At 35.8% G+C, this 11,462-nt stretch overlaps 2 long non-coding RNA genes and 1 pseudogene across 3 annotated transcripts; all 3 read left to right on the top strand.

Annotated features, from left to right (window-relative positions):
- The first annotated feature begins 3,305 nt into the window (after positions 1-3,305).
- Positions 3,306-5,300, top strand: LOC145039069 (uncharacterized). The gene is made up of 3 exons (XR_013679716.1): positions 3,306-4,435; positions 4,510-5,047; positions 5,242-5,300. It is a non-coding gene; the product is annotated as an uncharacterized LOC145039069 (long non-coding RNA).
- Positions 5,301-5,389: 89 nt separating this feature from the next.
- On the top strand, positions 5,390-7,181 carry LOC145040557 (uncharacterized; annotated as a pseudogene). Its single transcript, XR_013679896.1, has 4 exons — positions 5,390-5,670; positions 5,773-6,021; positions 6,121-6,530; positions 6,804-7,181. The product of XR_013679896.1 is annotated as an uncharacterized LOC145040557 (transcript).
- A 117-nt stretch (positions 7,182-7,298) lies between these two features.
- On the top strand, positions 7,299-8,323 carry LOC145039068 (uncharacterized). Its single transcript, XR_013679715.1, has 2 exons — positions 7,299-7,912; positions 8,049-8,323. It is a non-coding gene; the product is annotated as an uncharacterized LOC145039068 (long non-coding RNA).
- The last annotated feature ends 3,139 nt before the right edge of the window (positions 8,324-11,462 follow it).

The following is an 11,462-nucleotide window of genomic DNA, read 5'->3' as shown; positions in this document are numbered from 1 at the left end:
CAGACGTCCTACTACCTATCGGATCCGATTAATATATATTCCTAATGTATAAACTAAGGAATCATAAAGTTAGCATTATATTGACATACTGAAGTACTGACTACCTTAAAACCATATTGTTTTATTAAGGTCATAATGTGATGAGTCGTACCCATATTATACGCTCTCCCTGCAAGAGATTCTGGTTACAAAACGCGACTTCAGCAAACAAATTGCTAAGCCGTGAAGTAGTCTTACATTAAACTTATCTTGTATACCACATTTATTATCACCTTTTGTTTAGAACAATGAGTTAGTGATCATTGGTATAATGTTGTAAATCATGATTTGTTCTTCTGTTATAGTATTTAGTATGCTCTTTTGGTTATCATGCATTGTATCTTCCTCCATGTTTCTCTTTATAGTATGTTCTCTGTGTTATCGTGTATTGTATCTACCTCCGTGTTTCTTTTTATAATATTTTCTCTATGTTCTAGTGTATTGTATCTACCTCCTTGTTTCTCTCTATAATATGTTCTCTATGTTCTAGTGTGAACTAAACCAGTAAACTATACCTATTATAGTTTACTAGTATGATTACTTGAACTGATACTGACTTGAAGAAAAGACTCATTTTATCTACTAATTTATTATTGTACTTTAAAAATAGAGTTTTGTAAACTATAAAGAAACATAACTTTAAAAGAGTTTTTGAAATGTTTTGATCACTTTTAAATACATAAGCAACCCTTTAAAAGATGTTAATAACCAAACATTTTCACAATTATCATTGTGTCCATCTTGTATCCCCCCCCCCCTTAAAAGCATTTAAAACAGTTTGAAAGATTGATTATAGGGGTATGAACTCACCTTATGTGGGTGATTCAATCGAATATGCGCGTAAGGATGAAAAGTTCCAAGAACGAAGTCTCGAGATACTAACGAATCCTAATGACATAAAATGGCATATATTGGTATGAATTTGGTGTTTAAAGCAACTATCATGTAGGGAAACGCCCTTAGGGACTAAGAAACACTTGGACTAAGTGTTAGAATCACATGTGATTCATCAAAGGGGTGTATACGGCCACAACTTGGTGTGTACGGCCATGGAGTGTACGGCCGTAAACTCATGGTAAAATGTTCACAAGAGGGTGTATGAATGATAGGGAAGCTTGTGGGACTATTGCTCAACAAGAATAGGAACTAGATTCTCACTTTGGAGGCCCTTTTGGGGTGTTTTGAGGTGTGTACGGCCACATATGGGTGTATGGCCGTACACTCCTTTGGTTCCAGTTAAATGTTGATTCTAGGATGTTAAACATGAGTATCCAGCACGTACTAAGCATAGGGAAAGGATACTTACACTTTGGAGGCACAAAAGGGTTTTCACAACCACCAAGAACAATTGTGTGTTCTTGGTGTTCTTGGTGAAAGATGAAGATCTTGAAGATCTACCCAAATGATGATTTCCATGGATAAAATCAAAGGGTGTTACTAGGTTAAGAAGGATAACAACTAATCAAAAGGAAAAAAGGCTTACATTCTTGAAGATCGGGGTGAAAAGCTTGATGATAGTTGAGAGAGAACTAGAGTTCTTGACTTGGAAACTAAAGAAATGACTTAGAAATGGAAGGATACTCTACTTATGGGGGAGGGTGTACGGATATGATGGGTATATCGCCGTACACCAATGTGTATGGCCGTACACTCCCTTGGATGGAGTGTTCGGCTCGATTTCAACGCGACTGACTCATCCCTAACCCAATAGCTTGATTGTACTGATTTTAGAACCCTTAAACATACTCTAAGCAATGCTAAAAGATAGCAGAACGAGTCTGACACTCGGTTGTATTGAATGGCTTCACTTACAAGGAAAAAAAATTCGGGTTGTCACAATCGTTAGTTCCTTAAATGGTTTGAAATTATGGGTTTCACCATCATCACGGCCTCATGATCTTGGATCATAAACACAGACTTGTTACATACCTATCACCTAGTTGGTTTCGACCAGATATGTCTTAGGTATGTGTCATTGTGTGCGGTCGTGAAATCATTTTCGGGTGAAAAAGATTGGTTTGAAAAACTAAATGTACCTCTGCTATAAGTGGACCAAGAATAAAACTCTTAACTCAAGATGACTAGAGTAAGGTAGCTTAGTGACTAATGTGAATACAATCTAATTGGGAAGCATTACTCATGATGAGATATCCATTAAGGCTTCAAAACATATTGAGTCATGGAGGCTTGGGACAACGTGTTGTAGCATGCTTCTAGGGACACCTAACTAGTGCAAAGGATCAAAGATATAACTTTCCATAATGTTGCAAAGCATGTTTCACCATAAGTCTTCGCTAGCAGGCTACACAAACAAGTTAACCAAACAAACAACAAAAAAAAATTTGGCTTTTTGTTTTTGAAATGCAAATAACAAAAATAAGAAAATCTTTTGGATATTTCTGATTTTGAATTTAAAGAAAAAAAGAAGAAAATATTTTTAGGATTTTTGATTTTGAATTGAAAAGTTCTAAGGAAAAGAAAAGAAAAGTGTACTAGACATGAGAAAGGTAGAGTACCTACTCATTGCTTTGATGCATCTACATAACATATGTGCCTTGAGACACGAAGCGTAGTCTGAACCATTCAGAGGAAAGTCGAAATCGAAGTATGTCGAACACTAAATCGTGAAAAGTAATGTCTTAATCATTCAACGACTTGTCGACACAACTTAATGTGATTAAAAAGTGAGACCTGCAACAACATTTGCATCTATCATTCCTAATCCCGACAGAATCCTTTGAAAAGTATTATCATCCAAAGGTTTTGTGAAAATATCAACAAGTTGATCAATAGTCTTCACAAATTGAACTTCAATGTTTCCATCCTCAACATGATCTTTGATAAAGTGATAGCGAAGTGCAATATGTTTGGTCTTCGAATGTTGCACTGGATTATGGCAGATGCAAATAGCACTATGTCAATCACAATCAAAACTAGAAAAATAGCCTTTACCGACGCGCAATCAATGACACGTGCTGATAGAGGACACGCATTTATACGTGCCCTAAAAATTGATGTAAATTTTCCAAAATATGAAGCATAGAAGACACGCATTTATGTGTGCCCTACAATTAGTGCCCAACAAAAAAATTTAAAAACACGGAGGGCACCTTCAATAAAAAAGTGAGTCGTGTAGAATTGTCGCTTTATAATTTTTTTCATCAACGCGCGTTCTTCAATTTTTTAATTGCAAAGGGGGGAATGAAATACCAAAAAATTGAAAACCCCGCCTGATACTCTCCTCCTTCTTCTTTGTATGCTGTGAAATCCTCTTCGATCAAAAGAAACCCTAAAAGCATTGTGTGGGTTCCTAATATGCGATTTTTAGTTGTGAAGTTCCTGAAATCATATTTTTGACTTCGATATGCGATTTTTCTGAATTGGTATTTGGTGTGTAGAAGATCGATATTCTCATATTTTTGAAGTTCTTAAAATCCTCTTCCATCAAATGAAACCCTAAAACCACGCCTGATACCCACCTCCACTACCTCCAACCCACACCGAATCTTCAAACCTCGCATGATGACGGTATACAGGTGGTGGGGATTGTCATTCAATGCGGCGAGTGAATCAGGAGCGAGAGGTCCTCGCTCTTAATGGCTGGTTTCCAGTTGCAATTGACTCAACAAACGAGTTTGTTGTTGAAGAAACGAAAGAACGATCCTCCATTAGGGTTCAAGCATATCGGTAATACCTGCTACCTCAACATCGTTCTCCAGTGCTTAACCTATACTCCTTAATAGAGGGAAAAAGGAAATCCCTAAAAAAATTAGAAAACCCCGCTCGATTCTCCTCCACCTTTGTTTCCCTCTTTCGTCTCACTCACAACACCGTTGATTGAGGATTATGCAACTCCTCAATTTCCTCATTCGCTCCTCGTTGTTTCCATCTGCCACCATCCCTTGCCGTCTTCTTCCATCTCCAGTCATGTCCTCACCAAATCGACAAAAGAATGCGTGCTTTGAACCGCAACTCAAAAAATTAGGTCATGTCCTCTCGCTCACAAAGCCGACGATTGAGGATTTTGCTACTCCTCAATCGCCTCCTTCTCTCCTCGCCTTTTCTGTGTGTAAGCCTCCTTCAACGGCTCCTTCCATTTCCGACATTCTACTTGTCCCTTGTACATTCTAATTCGCCCATGTACATTTCCGTTACTTTGATAATAATTTGATCTTTTCCATCACTCTGTACAAATTCATGGCCAAATACAATTGTAAGAAGGTATGTACCCTGTATTGTCTTTCACATTGATCTTGAATTCAAGATATATTCACCTGATTTTAAATGTTAGCATTTGGTCTTCTCTTCATCAACAACTGTGTATAGACAGCTGGAGAAAATTCCATGTGTTGAGGACTTTGAACTCAAGGCAATGAACCCATATGGGTGCACAAAGGTAGTAGCCAATGAAGAGTTTATATAATTGATACAAATGTTTGAAATTTTATTGTTTATATGTGTGTTGGTTAGCTGTTCCTTGAAGAGATTGCTCGAGATATTCATAATGCAGATTGGGAGTGGAAAATAATACTGCTGACTTCTCTTGTGGCTTTGTTTTTTGATTGATGGAAATCAAAGATTCCATTAAAGAAGAAAGGTTTTCCAGCAGCATATGAATCAACCTTTGAAGCTGAAAAAAAAAACACCAATGTATTTATTTGGAAGGAATGGAATTTGTGATTGGAGTTGAACTCCAGGGGAATTGGAATCTGAAGAAATTGTATTTTGTCATGTCTTTGGTTTGGCAAGAAATGGAATAGAATTCATAAAAGTCTCAATTTACTTTAAATGGAATGGAATTCAATAATTAAAACTGAATAATTTTTAGGAAATGGAATAAAATCCATCAAAGGTACTTAGACACTTAACTCTTTTTTTTTTCTAGGGACAAAGTCGTCTTTTTATACTTTTCCTTTCCATGTAGGCAGCTGCAAGAGTCTGGAGAGACGGGCAGAAGAAGAGAGTATACATCTATAGGTTTGTGAGCACTGGAACTATTGAAGAAAAGGTAATAGAAAAACTACAAATATTTCTACTATTTTTTCTTTTTCCTATTATCAGTTTAGTTAAGCAAAGGGTAAAATTTATTCAACAAACACTAGCTAAGTAACATTCAGGTATTTCAGTATTTGTTACTTCTTTTTGAACATATTCAAATGCTTCTTGATGAATAATAATAAATATCACACCTCATGAATTCAGGGGACAAATGTCTATACTGAGGATCTATGGGATCTATTTACATTTCATGAGAATGCAAGGCAAGTTTACTTTTTATAAACTGTATTCTTCATGCATTGGAGGTGTGTGTGGCATTTGATTCAAGTAAAGATATATAAAAAAATATATAGTCAGCTTATATTTTAACAAGATATTAACAATAATGGTAATATTGGTTTTATAATGTTGTTATAGAATGATTTGGTGCACGGATGGGGTTTGGATTTTGCACTTCGACCATGGAAATTAAAAACTAATACTTGCAAAACTAGTAACTAGTAACAAAAGTAAAATCTATTTTTCAAATGTTGTTATAGAATGATTTGGTGCACGGATGAGATAGCTCCAAAGAAGGTGATGGACATTGTTAGATGCCTAGAAGAAGGCATGTTCAAGACTACAACCACAAAAGTAAAATCTATTTTTCTTTACATTGAATTTTGAAAGAATCCATCTAGTTGATAACCGGAAACATATCCGACTAAAATATACAAATTATTATATGTTTTATAGGAGGAATACAAGAATTTAGATACATTGGAAAACCGTTTACATATTCTAATCAGACGCCTCCCGTTGAGCAACCAAAATCAACATTATCAGCAACAAGGCAATACTTTTGTTCCCATGGGAACAATGATTCCAAATCCGGGCATGACACAAAGTGGGAACTCAAATATAATGGCCACATGATGCCATCACATGTACACACAGGAAACCTTTTACCTAATACCACCCGAATTTCCAGTGGGATGCAAAATGGTTCCTTGGGGTCGTCTGATGGTAAAATTTGTCTCTTATTATTTTATATTATCGACTTTTCTTCTACTCTGTATCAAAACATTGGATCCACTTTGGCAGGAGGTTTGATGAATGGTTATCAATAGTCAACATCAAAGTTTTCGAGTGGAAACAGTTTCATTTCATCAATGGGGGCACAAAGAATGGACAGCCAGATGATGCCTACTCCTGGATTTAATAATAGTAATACTAATCAGTCTTACATGAACACAGATATGTCCAACAATGTTGTTGGGCTATCGACTATTGACTCAACAATGGTATCTCATTCTCAGCCACTGAACCAGAAGCAACAAGTCGGTGGCCAAAACAGTAGCATATTACATAGCCTTGGGATCCATATGGGTGAGGGAATCAGGTCTAGTTTACAACAGAAAGCTTATGGCTTTTCAAATTGCTCAATAAACAACGAATTAGGAATGATGCCCAATAATTCACCTATGATGAATGCTTCAAGAACCTCAGAAAGTTAGGTGACACCTTCTCATTATGGGAACATGAATGTCCATCAACAACATATGTCACAGGGTACTCTCTCTCTCTCTCTCTCTCTCTCTCTCTCTCTCTCTTTCTCTCTCTCTCTCTCTCTCTTTTCTTTTGGCACTGTAGTATCCTCTTTAATGTTGATGGGGTACTTAATACGTATACTTTGTAGGTGATGGTTATGGGAGTAGCACCATTGATACTTCGCGAACCGGAAACTTTTATGTTCCCACAACCTCAAATACATCAATGATGAATAATCAAAACATGAATCCAGTAAGCTTGCATGCACTACATACACGAGTGCTCCTTTGATGGTCAATCAGTCAAATTTCGTCAATACTCAGCAGGCAGAAAAGATGAATTTAAGGTCTCAGCATTCACTACATGAGACTCCTATGCAATCTCAGCAGCATGTTCATTTTCAACAATTTGTTCAAAATCAAAGTTAACAGATGCAACAGAATCAACATTTGTCATATGGTCAGTCTCAGCTATTGGCTTTCAATGGTATGTTTAAAATTTTAGTTTGTAAACAATTTTTTTTTTTTTCAGTAATTATAGTAAAATAATATACAAAGTAGAGCTACAGATATACATTGTTTATATTATAATCTTATTTCGGTTTTAATGAGCTTTCAGTGTCTTATTTGTATTTTTAACTAAATTACAATTTTATTTTCTATAAATAACTAGAAAATACATTTTTTTTAATCTGATTTGGATTTTAGTGAGCTTTTAGTATGTTTATTTTTTTTAGTTTGTAAATAAAAGTTCCATTAATTATAGTTACATAATTAATGAAATTACATCACTTGTTAGTCCCACGTAAAAGGAAAAATGAAATTACATCACTTGTTGAGGTAATCTTTATCAGGATTCTTGTAAAATTAAGTCAACTCTAATTTAACTTTTTATTCTAAAGAGTAAAACAAGTTTAAATTTTGATGTGAATATGTTAAGATACACTGACTCAATCAAACTTTGAGAATTATAGCTCAAAAGCTCGTGATTCTCTAAGTAAGTTACCTTTTTACCCTTTGATGCCTTCAAAAACACTCCTTGTTTGTTTCCTTCCTGCATATCACAAGCATCTGCTCGCCAAGTAAGTTACCTTTTTATCTTTTGACTTTCTTGGTCAAGGTAGTTGACTAATTTCTATGTTGCATGGAAAAGAGTATTGACTATTGAACCCTATTGATTTTAAATCAAATTATCAAATCATATATAAACTACCCAAACAATATTCAAATTTTATTTTATCGCCTCAATTTTGCAGACGAGCATTGTGTTTACATTAGAAGAAGGCCCTAGGGTCTTGTTCAATGCTTTAGCTGTGTTTGCTCTAAGGGAGATCAACTTATCAAAAGTAAGTTATTGTTTTCACCCTTTTATTTAATATTTTTGTGATTGAATGAAAGTCTTAATGAAAGTAATTAACAACCCTTTTTCTGTAAATGATGTTGTGATTGTGGGAGAGGTGTTGTGTTTTTCTTTGTTGCTAGGTAACCTTCTCAACAACAACATTCTACTTAAGCAGGTGAGTAATCAAGACTAAGGGAGACTCGTAATCATGTTTGGCATTCCTTTCCAATACACATTAAGCAGGTGGTACGCACACAAGGCGTTGGTAGAAACAAATAACATGAAATGTTTCCAGTAAGAAACAGAGTTGTATGATTATTTGTTAGTTTTATAGGAATGTATAACCCATGTTAGCAATGTATTATTTTTGTTTAACATTTGAATGATTCTTTGTATGACATTATAATTTGTTCAATTTATTTTATTTTTTGAGTATGAAATTTTATTTTATATTATGCAAATTTAATATAAAAATTAACAAATATATAATTTTTTTAAACATTTAGATTTACGATACACAAAAATGTGTGTCATCTTCATTTATGACAAGGCCTTTCTTGACAGGGGCTTTCTTGATACGCACTGCGTGTCGTAAGGTTGCGACACGCGAATGCGTGTCGTCTTCATTTATGACAGGGCCTTCCTTGATAGGCATTGCGTGTCATAAATGCACGTCGTAAATGTGCGTCGTCTCTCTTTATGAAAGGGCCTTCCTTGACGCGCATTTGCGCGTCGTCTGAGCCTTTTACGATGTGCAATGAGCGTCCTAAAAGGCTGTTTTTCTAGTAGTGAATGCAACGAAATTTTCTTCATGTTGATTACATAATCATGTAGTTGACTTTGAATCCAAATGATTTGACAAGTGCAAGCTGCAGCAGCAACATATTCTGCTTCTGCTATGGAAATCGAAACACAAGTTACCCTCTTCAATTGCCAGCTAACGAGCTTTTCATCCCAAAGTTGACTTCCACCACTCTTATTTTTACAATCTAGCTAACATCCACCAAGGTCTACGTCTGAGAATGCTTGAATGAAAAACCCTGTTTTCGAAGGGTGCCACAAGCCCAACGAAACTGTGTCTTTGAGATAACGAAATATATTTTTGACTGCTGTTAGACGAGGTTCCCTGGGATTCAATTTATACCTAGCACAATTGCAAGCAGCAAACATGATATCAAGTAGACAAGTTGTTAAGTAAAGCAACGAACTGATCATGCTCATGTACAACGTGAGATCAACAGCCGACTTATACAACGAAGGACCAAGTCGAGTGCCAACTACCATTGGTACTAGTAATTTTGTGTTATTCGTCATTCCAAACTTTTCAAGCAGATTACGAGAATAATTCTCTTTATTGATAAAGATACATTCTCTACTTTGACGAATATTTAATCCTAGAAAATTATTGACTTTACCCATCATGCTCAATTCAAACTGGCTTTTCATCGTGTTTTCAAAATAATTCAACAGATTAGGATCAGTAGAACCAAAAATAATGTCATCAGCATAAATTTGAACAAGCATGAGATGATTCTCAACTTTCTTTCGAAGCAGAGTGGGATCAATATATCCTTGTTTAAATTTTGATGACTTTATGAAATTAGTAAGAGTGGCATACCATGCTCATGGTGCTTGTTTGAGTCCATAAACAGCCTTGTCTGAAACATAAAAATGATCAGGGTATTGAGAATTTACAAAACCTGGTGGTTGCTCGACATACACCGTGTCTTCCAAAACTCAATTAAGAAAGGCACACTTCACATCCATTTGATACACATCAAAATCTTTGTGTGCCATATAGGCTAAAAAGATTCTAACAGCCTTGAGTCTTGCAACAGGGGCAAAGGTTTCTTCATAATCGATAGCTTCTTGTTGCGAATGACCTTTAACAACTAGCCTAGCTTTATTTCTCACTATATTTCCTTCTTTATCAGTTTTATTTTTGAAAATCCACTTTAAACCTACGATTGGTGTATCTTTAGGTTTCAAAACAAGCCTCCAAACATTGTTTCGTTCAAATTTAACCAATTCAGATTGCATAGATACAATCCAATCAGGATCTTCCATATCAATCTTTACTGACTTTGGTTCACTTTTTGAAATAAACACATTAAACATACAAAATTCTTGATGAACATTAAGTACCTTTGTAACATCCCGTTTAAACTAGAATAATTAAATAATAAACCCGTAACCCCGAGAAGTAACTTTTATTATTATTTTATATTATTATAGTCCAAAATCAAATAATAATTAGCAGGGTCTTTGTTTCGGGAAACCAAATGACAAGATTTGAATCTCTGGGGGTTAAAGTGTAATTTCGGGATTTATTTTGCAAAGGATTTTGAAGATAGGGGTTATTTGGTAAATGTTAGATTTAGATTGAAAAGATTTTTGGTAGCTGGGGGCTGAAAGGTACATTCTGGACCTAAATTGAAAAGGATTTTGAAGATAGGGGTATAGGAAGGGTCGTTTGGTAACTTTTGGATAAAAATTGAAAGAAAAAGAAGATGGAGGGGCTGATTTCATTATTATGGGAAAGATGGTATAAGGGAGTCGGGGTATATAAAATTGATCCGTATATGGATAATGAAGGCCCAAAAGGCTATGGGTAGCTTAATGTTGGGCTAGAAAGTTGTTTGGGCTTAATGGTCTATGGGGTATGCATGGTGACATAGTTGATGGATTAGGGTTTTCATAATTAAATTAATAAAAGTTTAATAAATCCTGTAACAACCCGTTATTTCATGTCAGTAAAGATCGAGTCATGTAACCTCCTTGAGAAAGGAAATAGAATATGAAGTATTCAAAAACTCTATTTGGAGTACACTATGTGGTAGTTATCATCTTAAGGTTTCCAAACATATAAATAACACAAAAATCCGAGTTATAACGAAGAAGTTATGCTCATTATAAGTTTTCCGACAAAAACCAGCAATACAAAGTTACGTAAAAACGCAGAGTTTCAATAAAACATTTTCTGACCTTAGGTGTCTAAATGAAAGTGATAGATATCGTTAAACTACAAACATGCATAAAAAGAACGCTCAAATCGGACATCATATGAATAAGTTATGAATTTTTAAAGAAATTCCTTAAACACGTCACTTTAATAAATAAATAATAAAAATAATTTCGGAATTTGCCAACGGAATCTAAATGAAAGTTGTAGATCGTAGTCTCACCTTCGCGGGGATATAAAGAACGCCAAAAACGGAGTTCGTATGAGGGAGATATGAATTTTTGAAGTTTGATAATTAATTTATATATAATTTTTATTCAAAATTCGGTATTATCCGAAGAGGAGTCAGCCTAGGGCTATAGTACGCGCCGCGTACCCTAGTACGCCCCGCGTACTGAGAGGCCACGGCCTCGGATCGTCCACGTCGCACGATCCGGAGAACCCGACCCGCTGTCCCATCCGACCCGCGTGCCAGCGACCCGTCCCATCCGACCCGCGAACCCAGGGATCCGTCCCATCCGAAGCCGAGGCAGTCGAGGCCTCGGTCATGCGTGACGTACGCGTACGCGCTGCGTACTAGCGTACGCCCCGC

The sequence above is a fragment of the Lactuca saligna genome, chromosome 4 (genome assembly GCF_052625555.1).
Source record: "Lactuca saligna cultivar CGN05327 chromosome 4, ASM5262555v1, whole genome shotgun sequence".
Classification (NCBI taxonomy): Eukaryota; Viridiplantae; Streptophyta; class Magnoliopsida; order Asterales; family Asteraceae; genus Lactuca; species Lactuca saligna.
This window is presented reverse-complemented; position numbering and strand designations above follow the sequence as displayed.